Source organism: Macrobrachium rosenbergii, chromosome 31 (assembly GCF_040412425.1).
Source record: "Macrobrachium rosenbergii isolate ZJJX-2024 chromosome 31, ASM4041242v1, whole genome shotgun sequence".
Taxonomy (NCBI): Eukaryota; Metazoa; Arthropoda; class Malacostraca; order Decapoda; family Palaemonidae; genus Macrobrachium; species Macrobrachium rosenbergii.
The window spans coordinates 23,695,384-23,722,883 of record NC_089771.1 but is presented as its reverse complement, the minus strand read 5'-3'; the positions used below and the strand labels follow the sequence as shown (position 1 = coordinate 23,722,883).

The following is a 27,500-nucleotide window of genomic DNA, read 5'->3' as shown; positions in this document are numbered from 1 at the left end:
ATTATATTGCGGTTGGTGCCATTTTTAGTTTTCTGTGAAAGAAAACTGTTGTGCCGGCTTTGTCTGTCCGTCCGCACTTTTTTTTTGTCCGCCCTCAGATCTTAAAAAATACTGAGGCTAGAAGGCTGCAAATTGGTATGTTGATCATCCACCCTCCAGTCATCAAACATACCAAATTGCAGCCCTCTGGTTTTAGTAGTTTTAATTTTTTTTAAAGTTAAAGTTAGCCATAATCGTGATTATAGCAACGATATAGGATACCCACCGTCGGGCCGTGGTTAAAGTTTCATGGGCCGCGGCTCGTACAGCATTATACCGAGACCACTGAAAGATAGATCTATTTTTAGTGGCCTTCATTATACGCTGTAGCGGCTGCACAGAAAACTCGATTACGCTGAAGAAACTTCGACGCATTTTTTACTTGTTTCTATAGCATGGCAAACGCTAAATATTTCCAGTTGAAACTCTCGATATATCGATAAAAATAATCACCGGATTCACACTTAAAAAACGTTTCTCCTTGTATTTCAGTAAGTTGACATGATACATACATACATACATACATACATACATATATATATATATATATATATGTGTGTATATATAGTTACTATGTATGTATATATATATATATATATATATATATATATATATATATATATATATATATATATATATATATATTCATTTGTTAATTTATTTTGCTTCCCCTAATAACTGATCATTTCCTTCTGTTACTTCTTCAAATGAACACCATATTCTTTGGAAGCTTGAATTTCAAGTCAATAACCCTTTTTGAGGGCTTGTTCCATACGAATAGGCCTCATCTTCTGAATAATAATAATAATAATAATAATAATAATAATAATAATAATAATAATAATAATAATAATAATAATGCTGAAAAATTACAAACTCAAACAACCAAAAGAGACCACCTGACCCAGCTGCATTATTTCCAGTGCATAAACAAATGTTACAGTAAACCAATAATGACATCAACTGCGCGCGGACCCAGGGGAGTACGGATGCAATTGCTTTTTCTATTAGATTAAGCCCCAGTGATAAAAATAAATGATATACGAGCGCGTGCACATTCGCAGTCCGAAAACCAATTACATGAAGTGACTCTTTTTGTCTATGCTCTTATCTTCTGCGAAGAGGAGCGGGTGGGTGGGGAGGGGGTGGGGGTAGGGAGGCGAGATGACAGCGGGAGAAGGTGGGGGGAGGGGGATAGAGATGGCTGGCTGGCTGGCTGGAGTACGCACAAAACATCAAACCGTCGTAACTTCTGATGTGTTTTCCTGCTGGATGAAAAAAAAGAGTTAGGGGGGATAGGGAGAGGGAAGGGAGAGATGGAGGGAGAGGGAAGGGAGAGGGAAGGAAGCTAGAGAGTGAGGGGTAGGGATTTCATCGCTTTGTTGAAACGTAATGCAAGCTCGCGGATAAGGATGAGATTAACTAGTCAGCGGGAACATTTGCTTGATTAAAAATTGGCAAGGCAATGAGGCGATTGATGGTATTCACATTCGCATAAATACACACAACAAATATACTCGTACATATCTGTATATATTTATGAAACAATACATTTTATTTCAAACGTCAGCTCTCTGGAGAAGGATGAGATTAACTACAAGACAGCAACATTTGCCTGATTAAAAATGTATGAAGCAACGCCATATCTATCGGGAGAGAGAGAGAGAGAGAGAGAGAGAGAGAGAGAGAGAGAGAGAGAGATGAAATGAGGATAGGATTGTAAACTACTGTATATGTAACTAGATTGGACGACATAAATATCAAAAGTTACAGTTTATTCACGTTCCAATATCCTATATATATATGTATATATATACATAAATAAATTTCAATTAGATAGCCATTCTTTTATTCAGCGGACATTCCAGGGTGCTAGTTGATAGAATGACTGTCTTGCAGGTGAACCCATGAACTATCATTATGGTACAATGGAGAATGTTTCATTGTATATCATAGCAGAGCTAAAGTACATCAATACTCCGTTATCTTTTGAAGTTGCTTAGCTGCCCTATATTTCATTCTCCCTGAGAATAGTCATGGATTTACATTATTCTGAATGAGAATAAATCAACATGCACAGCACGTTTTTACTGAAGTGGAATCATAAAAAGAGGTTTGCATAAAGTAATTTGATGAACACAGTATTCAGCAGTGATTAGGGACTGGATCAAGCACAGCAAGAGTTTTAGCTGAAATAATAACGCGAGAAAACAGCATGAAATACAACTAGCTGAACGGAAGTATGACGAATTGCATGTGAAAAAGATAAGAAGATAGAAAATGAAGTAGTTTAGCAGGACACAGGGGATGAGTGAAAAATGATAACTGTAATTGAATATTTCCTCCTAATATAGCTTTAATTTTTTTCCTGTTTTTCGTAATCTTTATTTTTTGAATAAGAATGTTAAAAGTCACCATTAACTATATTATAATACACTCCATACATAAGACAGAAAACGATTGGTGTGATTATTAGCTTTTATTTTTTCAACGAAACCCACGAAAGAGAAAAAGACGAATAAGCAATGTCTAAATGATCAACTGATTGACATGTTATTAACAATTATAAGTACAACTAAATACGGAATGAAAAGCAAATATAAATGAGAATAATTACTTCACTGATGCTAATTTAACACCAATAACAAAGGAGACGTGACATAAATTAATGGTCCTTATTGAATTAATAAACAGTAATTCAATTGCTTAAAATCCTTAGACGTTTATAACCTGCAAGAGTCGCTTGTATTTGCCTCTAACAACAGCAGAATAAGTAAAAATAAATAAACACAAATCTCAGGACCACCACGATCCATTTCATAAATCAAGAACAAGGAACACAGGCCAAAATCCATTAGAGTTAATCCAGGCAGCACAATAACCCAGGTCAGCTTTAGCCCGGGCTACAAAACACGGGGCTCCTCCAATCTCGTCGTTTTCGAACAAAGCCTCTCTCTCTCTCTCTCTCTCTCTCTCTCTCTCTCTCTCTCTCTCTCTCTCTCTTCTCTCTGTGTCACTTGGATATTTTTATAAAGCAAACTGATTACGCTAATTTTCTCTCTGTCTCTCTGTCTCTCTGAAAGTGTCACTGTTAAATATTTTTATAAAGCAAACTGATTACACTAATACCCACCCACTCTCTCTCTTTTAAATATTCTTATAAAGCAAACTAATTACACTAAAATCTCTCCCTCCCTCCCCTCTCTCTCTCTCTCTCTGTTAAAAATTTTTATAAAGCAAACTGATTACACTAATAACCCACCCCGTCTCTCTCTCTCTCTCTTTGTTAAATATTCTTATAAAGCAAACTGTTTGCACTAATATATATCTCTCTCTCTCTTAAGTATTTTTATATAGCAAACTGATTACACTAATTCTCTCTCTCTTTCTCTCAAAGTGTCACTTGAATATTTTTATAAAGCAAACTGATTAAGCTAATTTTTTTTCTCTCTCTCTCTCTCTGTTAAATATTCTTATAAAGTAGACTGATTGCACTACTCTCTCTCTCTCTCTGCGTCAACGTCTTCGGACGCACTCTCGTATCATCATTGTAGAGAAGAATGACTCTGGTCATTTATTTCTATGTTTTGGGGCTTGTTTTGGTTAGTTTCCCAAAGGATTTAATTTTGTTTCTTACGATCATAGTTGATCCAGCACAAAGTTTACCTAAATGTTTGTTCTTATTTTGTATTAGTAATCTAATTCTTTTTCGTTTACACTTATGTATCATATCGTAAAACCAAATTAATATATAAAGGATCATGGCGATTATGAAATTGACAAATGCAAATTAGAGATCAGCAGTGTGTACTATTGGTATTATGCTTGAACCTGCAAACGTTTTACTTAGTTTTAAAAATCCACAATTATATAGTAAATATAAAACTATGTAAAATGTAATTGTGGATTTTGATTACACAGATTGTTTTTCACGAAATTGTGAATTTCTTAGCAATAATAATAATAATAATAATAATAATAATAATAATAATAATAATAATAATAATAATAATAATAATAATAATAATAATAAAACGTGATTTTGAGAATTTCTATCCCCTCTTTATTCCTACACTGGCAGCCTCCTTTCATCCTGTTACTTAACGGGTTTGATTCTATCCAGAACTCAAAATAAAAAAAAAAAGGAAATTACTTCCCACAAGACATTTCCTGTCTAACAACTTATATAAGAATGAAATCAACTTACTATAAGTTACCCGAGGTATCCTTGTTAATGAAATTCACGTGCTGATGCGTTTTTCGTCCCAACACTAAGTACCTGGTTAATGGGTATTAACCTAAATGAGGATTAGGTGCCCTAAGGTACTTTCTCCAGGGAATTAAGATGGGCGAGCGCGAATAGGGAAAAAAATTAAAATGGATGCATGAAGTAGGTGGGATAATGGTGTAAAAGACTGCAGTAGGAGGAAGCACAATATTCAGGATAAGAATGAAAAACCATCTGATATATATTGCAATTACAGTTTCTTGACAAGAAGGGGGCGAGGGAGTTAGGGTTACGTTTGGTGAGAGTAAAATGGGGAAAATAAACATTCCTTGAGGGTTAGTGAAGAGAGAAACAGTAGTTGGACGAAACATCCAATACTTAATGTAAGAAAAAGAATCATCTAATTATTTTGCACTTCAAATTGTTGAGATGAAGAGAGAGAGAGAGAGAGAGAGAGAGAGAGAGAGAGAGAGAGAGAGAGAGAGAGAGAGAGAGAGAGAGAGAGAGAATTGGTGGGGATAAGTTTGGTTAGAGTAAATATAAACATAGATATGCCTTGAGGAGACGAAAATGTTTTAGATGTTTTCTGAAGCGAGAAACAGTTAGCAAGACAAAACACATTATCCTATATAGAAATAGATAAAACATCTAATTTATTCTGCAATCAAGCTTCTAAGAGAGAGAGAGAGAGAGAGAGAGAGAGAGAGAGAGAGAGAGAGAGAGAGAGAGACGCAGTTGTGGTTAGGGAGAAGATAAGTCAGAAAATGAAACGTGTTATCCCACGGAAGAAAAAATATCCCAACCATTCATCAGGCAACGCTGATAAATTCCAGACTAAAACATGATTTAAATCAGAGAGACCCCCGCGAACTGGGTTGGGAAAACCAGCTGCAAATCAAGAGTGTAATCAACATTTCTTGTGGTTTCGCACGTGAGATTAAATATGAATGGGAGTTCATATTTTCCACCGCGTGGATGGCCTATTGCATAGAATGCTCTGGGTATAAGAGAATACTAAGGAAATGCGTTTTAATATCAATGATTTAATGGTACAAATAACATGTGAATATTACCTTATAGACAGTCAAGTATAAAGATGAGTTTATAGAATAATGATGTGTTATTAGAATACCATTTTCTTAACAGCATGGCTTCAAGATTAGTGCTCAGAGATGATCCCAAAACAAAATTCTTTTTGTTGACTATGGAATTAAAGAACTTTCAATTAGACAGATATAATGATGAGTATATGGAATAAAGATAAGTTATTATAAAACCCTTTTCTCAAAAGCGCGACTTAACGATGAGGATTCAGAGATTTTCCTAAAAGAAATTAATTTGGTGACTATGGAATCAAAGAACTTTCGAGCCAGTTCATCAAAGTCAGTAAACGGAGACAGATTCAAGTATAGATGTGAATCAAAACTACAAAAAAAAAGAAGAAAACAAATAAAACCAACTATTCTGTAAAAAAAAAAACGTCATTTGTTTAAAAAAAAGGAAGAGATCACACCAGAGTCTTTCTTTTCCTCGAGGAGTTGTGTTATAGTGGAGAAAGATGAGCTTTTCCCAGAAATTCATTTGTCTACGTCTCCCCCCAACAAATTAACGCTTAAAAAATGGTGGTTCTCTTGGCAGCTAACAGGAGGAAGGCCCAACCCTCTGTGTTCTTTTCTCACGCTAAATTATTCTGAAGATTTCAAGTCATTTTGAATTAGGAGAGTAAAGCACTGCATATGTTAAGAGTAGCACATACGATTTGGGGATTTATTCTGAAGATTTAGTCATTTTGAATTAGGAGAGTAAAAGGCTGAATATGTAAGAGTAGCACATACTATTTGGGGATTTATTCTGAAGATTTAAAGTCATTTTGAATTAGGAGAGTAAAACACTGCATATGTTAGAGTAGCACGTACGATTTGGGGATTTATTCTGAAGATTTAGTAATTTTGAATTAGGAGAGTAAAACACTGAATATGTAAGAGTAGCACATACTATTTGGGGATTTATTCTGAAGATTTAAAGTAATTTTGAATTAGGAGAGTAAAACACTGCATGTGTTAGAGTAGCAAATACGATTTGGGGATTTATTCTGAAGATTTAAAGTAATTTTGAATTAGGGGAGTAAAACACTGAATATGCAAGAGTAGCACATGCTATTTGGGGATTTTTCTGAAGATTTAAAGTAATTTTGAATTAGGAGAGTAAAACACTGAATTTATGAGAGTAGTACATAAGAGTTAGGGATTTATTCTGAAGATTTAAAGTCATTCTGAATTAGGAGAGTAATACACTGAAATTGTGAGAGTAATACATACGATTTGGGGATTTATTCTGAAGATTTAGTCATTTTGAATTAGGAGAGTAAAAGAATGAATATGTAAGGGTAGCGCATACGAGTTAGGGATTTATTCTGAGGACTTAAAGTCATTTTGAATTAGTAGAGTAAAACACTGAATTTGTAATAAATGCACATAAGAGTTAGGGATTTATTCTGAAGATTTAAAGTAATTTTGAATTAGGAGAAAACACTGAATTTGTAAGAATAGCACAAAAGAGTTAGGGATTTATTCTGAAGATTTAAAGTCATTTTGAATTAGCAGAGTAAAACACCGAATTTTAAGAGCAACACGTACGAGTTAGGGATTTCGTTTTGTAAGCTTGTATAATTTCAAACTTTCCTTTCTATTGCATTATGTATGGAAATAGTTAAAAAGAGAAAATTACCCAAGGGACTTGAAAATAAAATAGTTTTTCGTGATTCTGAAGATTTAGAGTCGTTCTGAATGCGAAAGAGTATAGCGTACGAGTTAGGGATTTCATTGTCAGCTTGTAATTTTCATACTTTCAGTTCTATTGCATATATAAAACTTATTAAAAAAGGAGACACTTTTTATCTAAGGAAGTTCAAAATAAAGTTGTTTTTCGTGATTTCTTAAAGGCATATCTTTTTCCCATTGCCTTTTTCTCAGCTTTATTACTTGTTTTTCCAAATGTCTGTACTGTCAAGTAAATAAAGGGATGGATTTTCTTAATCTAAAATCTTAATACACAGACATTTTTAGAGAGTCTTTTGAGTTGGTAACCGGGCTGCGAAAATGTTACTATTCTTCACCAGACTTCTGATATAAAACGCCCTCTTACAATATTCATAAATCATCATTACTTTTTGTTTTGATGAAATTGATAAGCAACTTTCATTCTTTGTTATGGAGTAATCCTTGAAAATTATTTATAAAACGAGGGTCAATTACAGTGGTGATTATTGACTGATATAAAACGATCTCGTATAATATTCATAAAACATCAGTAGATTTTGCTTTGATAAAACTGATGGTAAACTATCACTCTTTGTTTTAGCGAAATCTTTAAAAATTATTTGTAAAAATAGGGTCAATTACAATAGTGAATATGACTGACCTAAAACGACCTCGTATAATATTCATAAAACTTCAATAGATTATGTTTTGATAAAACTGATAATAAATTATCATTCTTGTTTTAGTGAAACATATAGAAACCATTTGTAAAACTAGGGTCAATTACAATAGTGATTACTGACTGATATAAAACGACCTGGTACAATATTCATAAAACATCAGACTTAGCTTTGATAAAACAGATAATGAATTATCATTCTTTGTTTTGGCGATTAAAAATTATTTGTAAATCTAGGTTCAGTTACAATAGTGAATATTGACATACTGGAGTTAGTAGTTGTACGATTAACATAACGACGAAGGCCTCACGTTCTTCAAATCAATTTAAGTCAACAAAGAGACATACAAATAACAAGCCTGGAAACTCAAGCACGCGGGGAAATGTTATCCGAACGTAACGCCGCCGTAATAACACGAATTTTCCTGGAATTAATTTAGCCGGGAAATTGCTAAGGAATACGGAGGATGCAATATGCAATATTGCAGTAATGCCATAAGCCTCCGCCCATTGCTGCTAGTATGATTTGAATACATTTGCATAATATATTACATTAGACTGTCATCACGTGGCTTCCGTTTAACGAAGGGTTTGCTGGGTTTCTTTCGGCTTTCGTAATTAAGCTAAAACTATGTTATGATCCTGTGGGAGACAGGAATGTAATTATTCAAATTGGGTATAGAACTTAGTACATTACTGTTATGTGCTTTTAATTACACTTTTGTCTGATAGAGCAAGATTACTTTTAAGGCATTGGGCAAATACATGCAAAGACAAAAATTGTCTGACAATTAAATGAAACAACTAATTTCTTAGACAATATTTTAAGGTGAAATAAAAACAAGAATAAAAATTAGTCACTATTCTTATAATTATTATTCAGAAGATAAACACCAATTTTATGGGACAAGCACACAAAAGGGGTCACTGACTTGAAATTCAAGATTCCAAAGAATATGGCGTTCATGTGAAGAAGTCAAAGAAGATAATAGGAAATACAGAAAGAGGAGATGAGTTATAAGAAAAGGAAAAAGATCAATTAATAAATTAGTAAATAAATAGATAAAAATATAAATAAATGAGTAAAATATGAGGTGAATTGTTTTAGGGTAGTAATACATTGCATCATCGCTTGAGCTGCTGAGGTTCCAACTGCACAACATTCTCAGGTATATTTAGATTTTTTAAAGATTTTTTTCGTTTTCTTTCGTTCTCTATGACGTCATAAAAGCAAGCTGAGTAAACAAAGAGAACTTTTACGAAGGTTAGTTGATTGATTGACTGATTGTCAACCGTGATGAAAGACGAAAATAGGATTCATTTCTCTGTTTACCAGAGCAAGAAGCTTATTGCAATGTTGCAAGGTTTCTCCACTGACAAAGGAAAAGTGAGATATTGGTTTAAATGACGAAATTTTTGTTGTTTCTGGTGGTATTCGAGCAACTAATACATACAATGTACGTTTATTGTTTGGCCTCACAAAAAACAATCACATACATACATACAATCATGCGTACATATATATATATATATATATATATATATATATTATATATAATTCTTTATGAAATATAACAATTTTGTTTTATATTTACACGCACATACACACACACAAACACATATATACAGTATATACATACACACATACTAAATATTAAAATATACACCTATTTCTATACGTCCTTAATCGGTTTATATTCCTGTGAACTATGTTATAATATGGTAACTATCTTACTTGTTTCCACGACTTAATCATATTTTCTTTCGACTGAAGGAAACAACGCATCTTAAAAGAAAAAACATCAACGACAACAACAACAACAACAACAACAATAAGATGCGCGAAAAGTTTACCATGTGTTGTTGCAACACGATCAGGCAATAAATAAAAATAAAAACAAAAATTAGAACTTTAATATAAAAAAAGACACTGACTTGTTGATTTCTGTTTGACCAAGAGGACAAGGGGTGATCTAATTTAAGGAAAAGCCAGTAGATATTATTAATAAGTGCCGAAGATGAAACAAACCTCCCTCATGGAAAGCATTTAAAGAAAGAAAAAAAAACTCGTTCCGTCTGCCTGCCTGACTGTTATTGTTATGTGAAAAATTCTGATATTTTCTTGGTGCTGAGTCTTTCTTTTGCGTGCCCGGAACTTAAGTGTGACTACCCAAGGGAAAGTGAGCTGATCTGTGGTGTTCATTAAGAAAAAAAGTAAGCGGAGGCTTCCTTTCTCTGCGAGAGAGAGAAGTGTTGGAATATTCTGGTGCTACAGAGGTTTTCTTAAGGTAAGTGACACATTTCCACACTTTTGTTCGATTCTTTCTGATGTGTAAACTCTGTGTTTACTGTTTTTCTCTGATAATGTCCTACGATTTTAAAATTTCATATCTCCCTGCTTTGAGCTCTATCTTAACAGTGATTTGATTCTACTAGTTTCTTGATAATGTCCTACGATTTTAAAATTTCACGTCTCCTCGTATTGAGTCCTATCTTAACAAATGTCTGAGTTGATTCCCTAAATGCCTTTAGGTGAAGAGTAATCATATATTAATGAAATGTAAACAATACCAATAAAACTTTTCTGTAATATCTTTTATGTTCTTTTGGTACACATGATGGCTAGCGGATCTGCCATGGGAAAAAGAGACTGGTGGTGAATTCTTGTTTCAAATTGGAAGCTTATATCTGTGCGGTAGGATGATGCCTTCCATTGAGGAATAATTGGCAAAGCCAAAGTAAGTAAAATTCTTAAAAATGAATGAGTGTTACGTTGGTGTTTAAATCTCTGTACTTTTAGAAACAGTAGAATACTGGACAGAGACTGGTGAGAATACAGTTCGATATTAGATATTACATTACTGTTTAATTTGGTCCACAGTCACAATTCTACTTTTTTTCCACTCCAAGATAGAGGTCCCAGTTTAACAAACCATAATCTCTAACCCCTGTAAAGAAACACTGTAGGCGTATTCGTTTAAACCACATCAGTATTAGAGCACAAAATCAGTGAAATTGTTTTAGAGGTTTATTTCTCTCACAGTATCCTTATCCCTTTAGTTGAATGTTTAATTAGATATGTATTAAATTAGTCCAAATCTATAGTGATTTTCACGTAAATTTCTTTTAAATGTTTATGCTAAATTGTGATGATGTGTTTCAGTTCTAAAATTTTATTGGTCTGTCACTTTGATTCGATCTTATCAGATCTGTACGAATGATAAGAAAATGTTTTAGGATATAACTGTTTAATTTTTAAAATTTTATAATGAGATTTGTCTGCCTGTTTAAGCCATTTCTTCATAAATAGTTTACTTTAGTTATCGTCTTCTAAAACGAAATCAGCAATTATCTAAACTTGTATTTTGTACATTCTTAATGGGTGCTCTTGTTGAGAATATTTCGTGATCTGCAACATTACAAAGATAAAACGAATATTTTGAGTTTTAATTTCTTAGGCATAATCGGAGGACATCTTATGCTTAAAAATATGTTGTGTAAAATGTGAAATGGTTGAAAGTGAGAATATTACAGTTTAATGAGCTCATTATTTCCCAAAAACAAAGTCCATGATGATCATAATTTTTGAGAAAAATAAGCCACAGTTACAACAAAAATAAGTCAAACTGACCATACATCATTTGATAGTATATATAGTACCATATTTTGAATATTCCCACAATGCAAAAAAAAAAAAACTCTTAAACAGCAACCTTTCTCAGGGGAAACATCAAGGCTACCAGGGAAGATTAAAAAGAAAGTGGCAACCCCTGAAGGAAAGACAAGTGTTGCCGATTTGTCTCTGGCCCACATTGGCTTGCCTCCACGAAGGCTGAACATAGATTAGGCAATCTCTGAACTCTCTTGAGAATATCTCGGTCTCTGAGTTGCGTCTTCGTTCCAGGCCGTCTAATGGACAGGCATTTGTATCTATCTGGGAGATTAGCAGTCGGTGTTACCGAGATGTATATACGCTCCACGCTGGAATGGACTCTTCGTGGGCTGGTCTCCACTTTTCCAGGCGAGGAGGGACATCTGTCTTTGTGATTCACGAAGACTGGAATATCTTTCTATTCTTTGTTAAGTTTATGTATGATGTGATTACGAGCTTGTGTAAGAGTTCAATAATTGATTTACAAAAGATCATTTTTAGAATATGAAATTATTGTGAAAAACTGTCCTGGGAGAAGTTGTGTTTTTATGAAGGAATTGTTGACTTGGTCATAGGTACGTTTACGATTCCACCCTCATTAGAAAGAAAATTTCAGCCACATACATGCACACACACACATATATATATAATATATATACATATACATACATGTTGGCACATATCTACATATATATATATATATATATACATATATATACATATATATATATATATATATATATATATATATATATATATATATATATATATATATATATATTTACATCATATATATATATATATATATATATATATTTATATATATATATATATATATATATATATATATATATATATATATATATATATATATATATATATATATATATAATATATATCTATATCTCACTTTGAAATAGACTCTCAGAGTCGAGTTACATACATATACTCGTACAAACGAAATCATTATAACAATGAAGTAACATAGAGAAAAGAAGTTGCAGTTATTTTCTCCCTGTCTGCCTAGAGCATGTTAGGTTGGCCTCCCAGCTAAAATTTCAAATTCCAAGCAACGCCTCGCAGTGGATTTCAAATGGTCACTGAATAATTCATCAATTAAAGATTGGTGAATTATCCGGGCGTCTCTGAAATATATCGGCCGTGAAAGAGCGGTTCCATTCAACACTGAAAGACATTTCAGAATTTCAGAAATTGGTCGGAGAACTGTACTGGAGCGAATAACGAATTTTGCAATGATTTCCATTTAGGACAAAATGCTTCAGGCCTCGCTGAGGCGGAAATTGTCTCAAAAGTGGAAATGACGTCACTGGAATTCTTTGATTTTGACGATGCGATTGTTAATTTATATTCTATTCTCTTCTCTCTAATTGCGCCAAGTATCAGAATAAGTGAATTAATATTTTCGTGAATTTTGCACCGTCCTATGCTTGTTTTCCCAATTTGTACAGAAAGACAGTTAGAGTTAGGTAGACATATAGACAAACATAGCCTACTACGTATGATCTATCAGAAAAAGAGTTCTTTAGAATTGCCTCCTACTAATTTATACATTAAATTTATCATTATCAGTTGTCATGGTTAGAGAAGTGATTTGTCGTCTGGATATTGAATTATATTAGAAAAGGAAATTCTTAATACACACTTTTTTATATATAGCACTGAAAGATTTCTTAGTAGTTTATAGATAAGAGTGATTTTCATTTACCCTGAGTATCAAAATATGACTTAAATATGCATAAGAAGGCATCCGTTTAACTGAAATTGAGCAAAGTTACTAATGCGAAACAAAGTTAAGTAGAGGCCTTCATGTGAATATGAATGTATAATATATATATATGTATATATACATACATACGTGTGTGTGTGCATACATAGATCCAACGAAGACAAGAATGTCAAAACATACGGCTTCATCTTTAATGAAAGTTAAAAACGTCATCAGTGTTCAAATATGACAGAGTTGCAGCTATTGAAAAACGAATAATGGACGGGCCTAATCAGCGGTTCACAGAAACTCCCACCCCCCCACCCTCTCTCTCTCTCTCTCTCTCTGTCTGTCAGCCTTCCCCAACTACCGTCAGTCGGTCTCAATTCGCTAATTCACTAGATCACTCCCCCACTCCATAATACAACTGAGAATTCAATCTGTCATCATGATCCAAAGCCTTCCCACCAACCGACGGGGCTGACTAAATCCACCCAGATGATTTAATATTATTATTTCATATTTTCATTCGAGGATGCCAGGTTACTCTTCATTCGTCATCGATTATTGGTTCCTTTGCTCTGCTTCTATTTAACTGAATTCTGTTTTCATTTGTCAGTACGAGTTCCTCTAGCACTGCTGCCTGTAGGGGAGGTAGTGCTGTCAGTGCACCTCACGTGGTGCACTGCAGGCATTACGTAAGGGTCTTTGCAGGGTCCCTTCGGCCCCTACCTGCAACCTCTTTCATTCCTTTTACTGTAACTCCGTTCATATTCTCTTTCTTCCATCTGATATTCCATCATCTCTAACAACTGTTTCATAGTGCAGCTGCGAGATTTTCTCCTGCTAAACCTTTCAAACCTTCTTACTGTCAATTTCCCTTTCAGCGCTGAATTACCTCATAGGTCCCAGCACTTGGCCTTTAGGCTAAATTCTATATTCTATTCTACTCTATTATAGCACTGCTGACGGATGGGTTATTTGTCTGAATTGTAGTTTATTTGGTTTTATGCATAATTTTCCCATGTGCATATTATTTCTTCTTTCTTGCCACTTATCTCTTTTTTTTCTACTTCCGTTTACAGTTATTTCTCCCTCTACAGCATTTTAATGAATTTGTATTTATTTTGTGTATAATTATAAATTCCCTTAAACCTATCTGTTATACCTAATAATTTTTCAATTCTTAAAAAGATTATTTATGAATAATTTTAACTATCATTTTCTGGTTTTCTTCATGTTATTGACGTGTAATTATTTTGTGATTCCCACGTTCAATCCGGCGTATTCTGTGCGTAATAATTCTATTTTCATAATGCTTTATGGCCAATTTCTATATATCTTTTACCATAATTATTATGTTGTTTATGAATATCTCTTCCTTCGCTTTTTCAATCCCTGAATTGTCTTTCAGTCACTCCTTATTGATATGTCCAAAAAAATAAGCTTATATTATTTAAGAATCTAATTTAAATCATTACTATTTATCTTTATCTCTGCTCACTATAATAAAAAAAGTCGAAATAAATTTGCGTGATACATCTTTCCAAGCAACTGTGTCCTCCCACTCTCTCTTTCAGTTCTTATCTAGACCAATCTGGCAGCCCCCTAGCACAACCATTCCCCACCGCCGTCTTCCTCACACCCACTGCAACAATCATTTCCCACACCCTTTTCCACATACTCCCACTCCCCAACACCATTCAGTTCCCTCACACCTCACCCCTGATTTTCTTTTGTGTTGTTGATTTTGGTCCGGGCGTCTTCTATTGGCATCGATTGTCAGGGGGGTCCTTTATGGGATTCTGTTGGCCATCATTGACGGCCTGAGTTTCGCATCGTTATGGGTATTATTTCTTCTGGGAAGATTTTCTTCCCCCTGTGTTACTGTCATGTGTTTATGGATGTCTGGTTATTCCAGGTTATTTTTTAAAAGAAGCGTATGTCACTGTCTTCTGTTTAAATTAGAAACGACAGAAATTTATAGACGATGTAATCGTGGTTTCTGTCATCTATAAATATAAAAGAAATAATTTATAGACGACAGAAATTTATAAACAATGTAATCATTGGATTCTGTCATCCACGAATATAAACGAAATAATTCATAGACGACAGAAATTTACAAACAATTTAATCATGGCTTTTATCATCCTTAAATATTAACGAAATAATTTATAAACGGCAGAAACCTATAAACAATGTAATCGTGGTTTCTGTCATCTATAAATATAAACGAAACACTTCATAGACGACAGAAATTCATAAACGACACAAAAATTACTGCCTGATTTGCATCTGTATTCCCTTCTGAGTCTTCTTTTAGGTTATATGATCGGAAATTAAACTGTATAAGGATAATACATCCATATGACATTATACTATCACTGCAGCACATTTCGGAAATACTTCACAGATGAAACCCATAGAGGGGAAAAAAGCAAATGGTTTATTCTTTTCAACGGACACCGTGTTTGTCCCCCTGACACTTTTAAAGCTGTGTATTGGCATGCACACTCGGCCATATCTACTTTAAAAATAACGACTTATTGACTTCGTTGTCTATGAAAAGATTGATAAAGGGGCATTCTCTCTCTTTCTCTCTCTACACACACACACACACACATACACACAAAGAGTAATTATCTAACAGAGGATGGAACAAGAAAGCAAGAGAAAAATTGCCTCTCCCTAAATCACGTTTTGTTTTTCCTATTACAGTTTTTTTTTCAACTCAGTTACCACTCTCCTGACCTTTTAACCTTTCGCCGTTTCCCTTCGATCATTCACTGTTGTTTATATTGTAGGTGTATCTCTCTCTCTCTCTCTCTCTCTCTCTCTCTCTCTCTCTCTCTCTCTCTCTCTCTCTCTCTTTCAGTCTTAGGTCACATCTGCCTTTTCCTCATCTCACAAACCTCCTCCTCATTTCCCCGTTTCAAGCCCACTTAGTCACACCAGTCTAATGTAATTATTCAAATTTATTTCCCCGTGTTAGGTTGCTTTAATTACTCTCTCTCTCTCTCTCTCTCTCTCTCTCTCTCTCAAAACATCCCCAAGTCATCTTAAAGCCGTCGTTCTCTCCATACTCGGTGTTCGGTTGTCAGTGCAATCGCCTTCAATAATTTCAATTTATTTCTCTGTTGTAACGGTATAGTAATTCTCTCCCTCTCTCTCTCTCATACGCACAGTCTAACCTCCCCAAATCATTCCTGATTCTTCCTCATCCTACAAACCTTTCTTCCCTTTCTATAGTACAACCCCAACCATACCTTACCAGTCTCTAACGATAATCTAAAATTTATGCCCCAATCCTGGAATATTATGCTGCCACATTTCTCTCTCTCTCTCTCTCTCTCTCTCTCTCTCTCTCTCTCAATTGCACTTCTCCCGTTTGTCATTGGTGCTGGCCAGTAAGAGGTGGCACGTTCCTCATCGATTTCAGCTGGACTTCTCACCTCTCTCCCTCTCACGATCTTCTTGGTAACAAACACACACGCACACACACACACACACAGCTCTCTCTCTCTCCACCAGTATCTTTCATATCTTTTCAAATTAATTCACATAATACCTTATGCACTTATAGTCTACACTCCCCTTCTCTCTCTCTCTCTCTCTCTCTCTCTCTCTCTGTTTATTTATCACAGCTTTCCAAATTAATGAATACATTACGTCATGTACTGATTATGATCTTTGCTCCCTAAAGGAACTTATGATCTTGGGAGTTACATCATTAGTACTGTCTTATACAATTTGGAACTTTTCTCAATTTTTACCAAAGACATTAATTAAGATATTACGTCGTACTTACGCGAAAAATCAACAGTATTGTTGATACAAGTAAACTGAAGGTTCCCAAAGAGTATGCTCATAATTAGTAAAATCCCTTCATTGAGTTTAATATATATATATATATATATATATATATATATATATATATACAATATTTGAATGGATGCATGTTAATATGCACTATTAAACTACATAATATACAAGCTTGGCAAAGACGAAAGAAAGAAAAACAAAACAAAAATAGAAATCTATCTTAAAATGTTTCTAAAATCTGTGTAGGTAGCATGAAATACTGCAGGTCGATATGGGTTTACATCCCAGAATTGTTGAACTTAGGAAAATAGCGGGAAGCGTTTATCCGACTGGGAAGAGATTTGGAGTTTCAAGGGAAGAGAAGGTGGGAGTGTTTGACGTGACTGTTGATCCACCCCTCCTTTATAGTAGTGAAGCGACACCATGTCTGTAGAACGCGAATGAAAGAAAACGGGTGTAGAAGCTAAGATAATTGATAATATGTGTGGCTTAAGAAGAAGGGAAAAGTTCAGCAATGTAGAAGTACTCAGAACTGTTATAATGGTTATCTTACTTGAATGAATTAAAGTTCTAGGATGGTTTGTGTATGGGAAGAACTGGGGATCTATATTTGGTGAATACATTGAGATTGGTGTTAGGAGCGTTAGGAAGACTGAGTAGAGGAAGACTCAGAATGTTGTGGTTAGATGTTATGAGGGAGGTGCAGGAGATGACAGGCTAAAATGCAAATAAGAGTGATTAAATGGTGTTCTGTGCGTGGAGGGGTGTTAAGCACTGTTGATTGTCCCTTATGTTATTGTAATGATGTAGCTAATTTTTGGAAGTTTTCTGCAAAAGGCTTATCCACAGTCCGATAGTTAAAAACTAAATATAACAGTTGCCATCTTGTTCTTCTTTCTGGAAGCATTCTGTGTTAAAATATATATATATATATATATATATATATATATATATATATATATATATATATATATATATATATATATACTGTATATGTATGCAAACAGATATATTTAGCTAATACACACACACACACACACACACACACACACACACACATATATATATATATATATATATATATATATATATATATATATATATATATATATATATATATACACACACATACACGCATAGAGCATAAAATAGAACTCCTCATTTAACTTTTACATCCGACTCTTATCTGCTCATTTTAATATTCAAGCTGCATTGTTCTCCGCCCCCTTACTTCATTATACATTAACGAGCTCTGTTTATTCATCATCATTCATCTTTTACCGCTGCTCTTGGGGAGGGGACTCTCTGGCGTTAATGATCTCCATGATACCAAAGAGACCATTGTTCTTCCTTTGTTGTTTAAGGCGTCTTGTATTTCCTCAGATCTTCTTCCTTTTCCTCTGATTATTGTGGTGGACTCTTTATGTGTAATGTGATTTGGTTTTGGTGATGTGTATGTATTTATGTACGTATGTATGTATGTATATATATGTATAATATATATATTAAATATGTATATAGTTCTTCACTGGAGGGGTGGGTAGAGCTCTCGGCTAGCACGCTGTTGGCCCAGCGTTCGACTTTCCGGCCGGCCCATGAAGAATTATAGGACTTTATTTATGGTGAAAGAAATTCATTTCTCGTCACAATGTGGTTCGGATTCCACAATAAGCTGTAGGTCCCGTTGCTAGGTAACCAGTTGGTTCTTAACCACGTAAAATAAATCTAATCCTTCGGGCCAGCCCTAGGAGAGCTGTTAATCAGTTCAGTGGTCTGGTTAAACTTAGGTATACTTTTTATATATGTATATGTATATATACACACACACACACACACACACACTTGTTTATATATATTTATATATATATATAAAATAATATGTACTTTCTCTCTGCTTGTTTTCATATTTTATTTGTATTTAAATGATTAATTTACTGTTGATATATATATATATATATATATATATATATATATGTGTGTGTGTGTGTGTGTGTGTGTATGTGTGACACTTGAATCCAACCTATTATAATCCTTTCTATATACAAAAATAATACGGTTACACGCAAGCTATGAGTAACAGGAACAAAAAAAATAAAAAGGTAAGAAATTGACCTAGAATAAATGAAACAAACTTGACCGACATATAATCTACCACTGAAGGGTACTAGAACTGACCTCCCTACCTGTAGTACTCGAAGCCTCTGGGGAATTTGACCTAAAATAACATTTTAAGATATTATACTCACACTCGAGTGCTCTTCAAATTTGATCTAAGACAAGTTGTTCTTTCTTTCTATTTTATGTAGCGTTTGCATTGCCTATGAGAGATTATTGAAGGTCTGTTTTAATAGATATTTTAATAGTTATTTTAATTATTAAATTTTTATGGATTCTATACAAAAGGTAATGGTTCAAAAGAAAGCTTGAAGCAAAGACCTTTTACTAAAGCCAGTGACAATAATATTCTCCCATTCAGAAGTTTTGTTTAACCATATACCTCTCTCTTATGAATTCAGATGCATCTGTCGCATTTTATTGTATTTATCGTGGTCTCTGTGTCTCTCTCTCTCTCTCTCTCTCTCTCTCTCTCTCTCTCTCTCTCTCTCTCTCTCTCTCTCTCTCTCTCTCTCTCTCTGTATCTGTAATATAAATATATATATCTATATATATATATATATATATATATATATATAATATATATATATATATATATATATATATATATATATATATTTTTTCACGGTATTTTCCACGCATGAATTCAATTTTGTGAACATATGACCTTTAGAATTTTGCGTCTGTGTTAAGAAATTATTAAACTGTGAGCCGAAAAGTTACGCAAGAAGAAGAGAGATGTTTGAATTTTTAATTAATGTGAGAGTGAAAATTCGTCAGGAAACATTCACGCTCACATTACATAACAACTAACTCCATAAATTGCCTTTTCTTGTAAAGATACAAATGTGTTGTTCTGACTCGCTTGTTGGAACATCAGGTCAGGACGTGTCGTCAGAATGAATAAGGAACCGCCTTCTTTTCACCTTATAAATTCACCAGCAACCACAACTGCCCCCTTCCTCTGAGTCTTAATTTGTTTTTCGGCCCGTTCATTCCCTCGCCTTTCATTCCACCTTCTCTCCTGATCTTGAAAAGAAACAAAACCTTCGGGAGTAACGTGTTTCCCTCTCTCCAACGGAAGGCTTCTGAAGAGCCCTTGACCTAGCTACTGGGGCCCTGTACTCCATCTCACGACTTATCCGTGAGTATATGAGGATTTTCGCCGGGAGGTGGGCGAGAGAGAATTGTTACGGGAATGCGTAAGAGAAGAATATAAAGGCAATAGATGAAGATGGAAATGTACTATAGATTTAGAATGAACATCTGTTTATACAGGTATATATACAGTGCACATATGTGTATATACAGCATATATATACATATATATGTAGAGGCTATAATAATATATATATATATATATATATACATATATATGTAGAGGCTATAATATATATACATAATTGAGCTTTTCAGTCGAAAAACATGCCAAGTGCCATTTTTAAAATATAATAAATTAAATTAAAAATACTTTGGCCCAGGATGGCACTTGGCATGTTTCTCGACTGAAAGGCTCATATATAAGTAATCAATACACAATCACGTATGCAACAGAAATAAAATTCCGGCTCACATCGGGATCGAACTCAGGTCTTTCATTTGAAAGGTAAGGGTGTTACCAACTGAACCACTTCTTTTATGACTTGTGTGAGCCAGTTGGTAGCACCCTTGCCTTTCAATTGAAAGACATATGTTCGATCCCGATATGAGTTAGGAATATATATATATATATATATATATATATATATATATATATATATATATATATATTATAATATATTATATATATATATATATTTATAAATATATATTCACATATATATAAATATATATATAGTATATATATACATACATACACACACACACACACACACACACACATATATATATATATATATATATATATATATATATATATATATATATATATATATATAATATATATATATATGTATATAGGCTATATATATTTATACAACTTTCCGAGATACAGGTATACATACGGTTACATATGAACTACATGTAATAGGAACAAGCAAAAAAAAAAACCCCGACGCGAATAAATGCAACAAACAAAAACGCAAATAAACCGCAGAAATCGAATGCAACCCGTTTTTCATACAGGTATTGAACAGCCATCATTCCCCTGTTTATGAGTATTACGCGATTTTCCGAACGCTTGCAAAAACGTTGCTGTCACCGACATCAAATGTTCTGCAGAACGTTTTTAGGGTATTTTTTAGGGTATGCATACGGTACATTTCCCATGCAAGGAGGAGGGTGACTGCGTCTCGTAACATTATTTGAGACGATAAGAGAAATGGAAAAATCACTGTGCAATCCATTTTGCAAGAGGCGAAGGCAATACGAAGAATTATTGTGGTGGTGGGTTGCGCGAAGTGGGAACGAAAGCATCAGCGCGATATTTTTCCATTTTTATATTTTCTCGACGATGAAGAAGAAGAAGAAGAAGAAGAAGAAGAAGAAGAAGAAGAAGAAGAAGAAGAAGAAGAAGAAGAAGAAGAAGAAGGAGAAAATTCCATTCCGATTGTTTGGAGGAATTCGCAGCTTTGAGATGTATTTGTGTATTCTGAATCCCTCTAAAAGCAGAAAGGAATGTTCGTGGGGAAGGGAGAAATATACAGAGAGAGAGAGAGAGAGAGAGAGAGAGAGAGAGAGAGAGAGAGAGAGAGAGAGAGAGAGAGAGACAGGTGGAGGTAGAGGAGAAAGAGTGAAGGATGGAGCTGATGCATAAGGGAAAATTTTAGAAAAAAATATGTAGGATGGAAAAAAATATGTAGGATGGAAAGAGAGACTAACAAGGAGATTTTGAAATACAGAAAGGAAAAGAGAGTGAAAGATGGAGATAAAGTACATGGAAAAAAATGGAGAGAAAACATGTAGGATGAGAAAATAACAATACTACAAAAAGAGACTGAGAAGATGATTTTGAAGTACAGAAAAGAAAAGAGAGTGAGAGATGGAGATAAGTATAAGGCAAAAAATAAAGGACAAAATATGTAAGATGAAAAAATAACAATAATTACAAATAGAGAAACTGACAAGGAGATTTTGAATTACAGAAAGGAAAACAGAGTGAAAGATGGAGGTAAAGCATAAGGGAAAAAAATTAGAGAGAGAAATATGAAAGATGAAAAATAACAGTACTACACATGGAGAGACTGACATGACGACTTTGAAATACAGAAAGGAAAAGATGGAGATAAAGCATAAGGCAAAAAATGAAGGAGAACAATATGTAGGATGAAAAACTAACACTACCACATATAGACACTGACAAGGAGATTTTGAAACACAGAAAGGAAGAGGAGAAAAAGAGATGGAGATGATGCATAAGGGGAAAAAATGGAAAACGTAATATGTTGTATAAAAAAAAATACAGAGAGAGAGAAAGATGGGGAAGAGAAGAGAGAATGAAGGATGGAGCTGAAACAAAAACAAAAAACAAAAAAAAAGTTTGGTGAAAGACTAATATAGGATGGAAAAAACAATACCACGCATAGAGAGACTGACAAGGCGATTTTGAAATACATAAAATGAAAAGAGGCGAAAGATCGAGCTGGAGCATTTGGAAAAATTGAAAGAAGAAATATGTAGCACAGAGAAAAATAACAACACTACACCTAGATTTATAAGGCAACCTGTGGCAAGAGAGAGACAGACAAGGCGATTTTAATTCGTTCACATAAATTCTAAGTAGAATTTACCATTTGAGACGTCACATAGGGAAGCGGAATGACTGAACGACTGAAATGGGGGAAAATGCAACAAAGCTGCCGTGGGAAAACGAACACACGGCTCATTTTCTCAAAAGGGCCCTGATAACGACGTCCCTTTCACTGCAAACGTATTGAACACAGAGAGTAAATTGAATGTATTTATACACGTCATTTTTTGTTGTAACTGCTTATCGGTACTTTTACAAATTGTCTGATATCTCCCTTCTTCTCTGCAATAACCAAAGCTTGGAAATTAAGTTCCGTAGTTAGTTAAGCGAGGTACTTTTACTGCTAATGTAAAATCACAACTCAGGAAGAAATGCTTCCTGAATATTTTCTCGTTTTCATGTATTCCCAACGATAATAGGGAAGGAAGGTTTCCTTGCTCACTCGTTCCGCGTAAAACCATTGGAAGATTAATGACCAATGATCTTTAGAATAATAATAATAATAATAATAATAATAATAATAATAATAATAATAATAAATAATAATAATAATAATAATAATAATAATAATAATAATTTCTTTACTTTCCTAAAATGTAATTTTGGTTCCATTCTAAACGAAAGTTCCGTCATCTAATAATAATAATAATAATAATAATAATAATAATAATAATAATAATAATAATAATAATAATAATAATTACTTTCCTAAAATGTAATTTTTAGTTCCATTCTAAACGAAATAATAATAATAATAATAATAATAATAATAATAATAATAATAATAATAATAATAATAATAATAATAATAATAATAATTTCTTTACTTTCCTTAAAATGTAATTTTTAGTTCCATTCTAAACGAAAGTTCCGTCATCTTAATAATAATAATAATAATAATAATAATAATAATAATAATAATAATAATAATAATAATAATAATAATAATTTCTTTACTTTCCTTAAAATATAACTTTTAGTTCCACTCAAAATGAAAGTTCTGTCATCTTTTTTTCTTTGTAAAGAGTTTAAAGCTTCGTTTTTTCTCTCGGGTAAAATAGTAACATTGCGAATTTTTTTCCGTTAAAAAAATTATATTCCGGTTTTCCTCTATAAAAGAATTCAAAGTTGCATTTTCTCTCTAAAAAAATTCCCAGACTTGGCTTTACTGTAACTAATGTTGGCTGTCGAGAGAAGTTTTTTTTGTCACCTTAAAAGAAGTTTTTAAAGTTTAGGTTAACTGTGGTCATGGGAAGCGTTTGGTTTGAGTACCTTAAATAGAGTAGGAGATTTTTTTAATATTTTGTCTGTTATCCTTTTAAAAAAAGATAAAATGTTTTTTTTAAGGAATCGGATTTTAACAGACAAAAGATACTTAATACAATCGTGAAAAGCTACCGATTAAGAGAAATATAATGTCTAGTAAAATGTTCTGAGCAGAGAGAGAGAGAGAGAGAGAGAGAGAGAGAGAGAGAGAGAGAGAGAGAGACTGGCGTTGCAACATTTCCTCCCGAGATATTTCCTGCATGAAGAAATAGATCACATTAGATTCTGTCTCTCCTTTATCCCAGACACCTCTCTCTCTCTCTCTCTCTCTCTTATTCAAAAGGTTTATCTTCCAGCTCTTGAAATCCTTCATTCTTCAGAAGTTACGTTTGTAAATTCCTTTCGGAGTTTGCCTACTGTCTCTCTCTCTCTCTCTCTCTCATTCCAAAGGTTTACCTTCCAGCTCTTGAAATCCTTCATTCTTCAGGAGTCACGTTTATAGATTCCTTTCGGAGTTAGTCTACTGTCTCTGTCTGTCTCTCTCTCTCTCTCTCTCTCTCTCTCTCTCTCTCTCTCTCTCTCTCTCTCTCTCGGATTCTAGTGATACTCTTCTGCTGAGTGGAGAGATCAAAGCATCTCTCACCCCTCTCTCTCTAAACGAATTTACTCTCCCTCTTCAGTTCCCATACGCTATCGTCCCCAGCACTAATTGTTGATACAAAAAAAAAAAGATAAAAAAAAAAAAAGACGGAGCATTTTTCCTTACATTCACTTGCGAAGGATAAGGGACTGGTTGTTGCCTAAAAGCTTTTTTCTTTCCTTTTTTCTTTGAAGCCCAAGTCCCGAAGAGAGTTCCTCGCTTTAATGGATAAGGATAAGGTGTATAAGTCTCCTCAAGGATAAGGTATGCTTCTCCTCGGAGACGCGGCGTCTTAATGCGGAGGAAATGTTTTAAGCAGGTTGAAGGATGACTTGAAGTTCCAGCTCTGTAAATTCGAGGAATTCCCAAAATCCCCTGCCGACATTGACATCGGGAACACTTCGAAGGGGGGATATAGTAGGAATGGAAGTATTATTATTATTATTATTATTATTATTATTATTATTATTATTATTATTATTATTATTATTATTATTATTTCAGTAGATGAAAAATATTCACATGGAACAAGCACACAGGCGCCATTGACTTGAAATTCAAGCTTCCAAAGAATGTTGGTTTCATCCTCCCACCGCAGACCCCACACTGCAGCAGAAACTGATCTTGAAACAGAACCCAGTAATTTTTCATCGCCCTGGGGGTACGCAAACCCGCGACATCTGAGCGGCATGCCACGACACTAACCGCTATACCAGCAAGTGGGAATGAAAGTGGGAGTTACCATACATAAGCTAAGTCAGTCGCACAACGCCTGAAAAAGATGTCAAGAGGCATTTGGCTTCTCTAAATAACTGACCGGTTCTTTTTTCTTTTTCTTCCTCGCTCGAAAAGATTTCTGAGACTAAATGTAGCGAGAAGGCCCAAAATATTTTGGCTGTAAGTTATGAGGGCATATAACATCCACTAAGAGGGCCATTGGTAGAGTATTTCTCTGGTCTGAAATAGTCTCTGAATGTCGCCTAGCATCGTAGAAATTGTCGAGAAACATCGCGTTTCTAAAACTACATCACTACACAAGAAATTTTATCATTCTCCAAAATGAAATAGTCTATGGGTGTGGCCTTTTGCTGTAGAAATTGTTATGAAAAGTCTCTGAATGTGGCCTTTTCATATAGAAATTTTTATGAAAAGTCTTTGAATGTGGCTTTTTATTGCAGAAATTGTTGTGAAAAGTCTCGGGATGTGGCCTTTTATTGTAGAAATTGTTGTGAAAAGTCTGAATGTGGCCTTTCATTGCAGAAATTGTTGTGAAAAGTCTCGGAATGTGGCCTTTTATTGTAGAAATTTTTACTAAAAGTCTTTGAATGTGGCCTTTTATTGTTATGCAACATCGCATTTCTAAAACTACATAACTACACAAGAAAGTTTATTCATTCTCCTAAATGAAATAGTCTGTGAATGTGGCATTTTATTGTAGGAATTGTTGTTAAAAGTCTCAGAATGTGTCCTTTTATTTATTGTAGAAATTTTTATGAGAAGTCTCTGAATGTAGCCTTTTATTGTAGAAAATTTTATTAAAAGTCTTTGAATGTGGCCTTTTATTGTAGAAATTGTTGGGAAAAGTCTTTGAATGTGGCCTTTTATTGCAGAAATTGTTGTGAAAAGTCTCTGAATGTGGCCTTTTATTGTAGAAATTGCTGTGAAAAGTCTCTGAATATACCCTTTCAATGTTGAAATTGTTATGAAACGTTGCATTTCTAAAACTACATAACTACCCAAGAAACTTTTTTCATTCTCCAATATTAAATAACCTCTGGATGTTGTCTTTCCTTTAAAAATCGTGAAACATCGCCAATATAAAATAACCTCTGGATGTTGTCTTTCCTTTAAAAATCGTGAAACATCGCATTACTACACAGGAACTCTTATTCAATTTTTCTTCCCAATTCTTCAGCCTCCCCTTGTTTTTAAAGTTGGTTTATCGCTTGTTTTTCGGGTTTATCCCCTTTTCCCCTCTCCTTTTTCGTCCTTTCCTCTTATTTTACTTTTTTTTTAACCCTCGGGTCTATCCTCGATAAAGGGATTAAGTGTCCTGCCCTCTAAGCCCTTCGCGCAAAAAGAAAAAAAAAACAAATTAAGCAAGATAATAAAATAACCGGGAGAGCGAGTATTTTCGCTGCAGATAAGGTTAAAACCGGTTTTATACAGGAAAAACCATTACACGTTTTGTTCTTGAATTCATGCACTAACGGTTATTCTAACCATAATCACGTTTATTTTTTGCGTTGCAGATCCTACAAATGCACAATATGCCATAACTTTAGGAGGACCTCTTAATGAAAACTGCTCAGCCAATTCGTCGTATAACACAGAAACAAATTATCTACTTCTCAAAATATTTAAAACTCTCTTGGTATTCCGAATATGAAAGTGGATGATAAAGCAGTGCAGGATATATTTCAGAAATTAGGCTCGAAAGTGATCAACAAAGAAGAGGCCTTAGGCCTTCTCTCCATTTGGAATTCGTTGTTGTGGAGAGTAATGTTGATGGATAAAAAAAAATCTCAAATTAAAACGAAAAGGTCTGAAGTTGTTGGTTCATTTTGGTAAGTTACCTTACGAATGGGAGACCTCGTATATGTATATATATATATATATATATATATATATATATATATATATATATATTTATATATGTATGTGTACACACACATATATATATATATATATATATATATATATATATATATATATATATATATATATATATATATATATATATATATATATATATATATATATATACGTGTGTGCGTATCGTGTGTTGGTATGTCTTCTGTTTTTTTGTGCCTCCCATTTTATTTCCCTCCCTCTGCATTCTAAGCGAGTGTATTCTTCTCAGTCACCATTCTAGTACTCTCT

General features: G+C 33.9%; 1 protein-coding gene across 3 annotated transcripts in view; it reads left to right on the top strand.

Moving 5' to 3' along the window:
- Positions 1 to 27,500, top strand: part of LOC136855412 (uncharacterized) — a 194,466-nt gene that overhangs the window by 28,270 nt on the left and 138,696 nt on the right. For 2 of the 3 annotated variants that reach the window (XM_067132408.1, XM_067132407.1), the window contains exon 1: positions 10,005 to 10,443. The gene's annotated coding sequence lies outside the window, so the exon portion shown is untranslated. The other variant, XM_067132405.1, reaches the window with a different exon arrangement.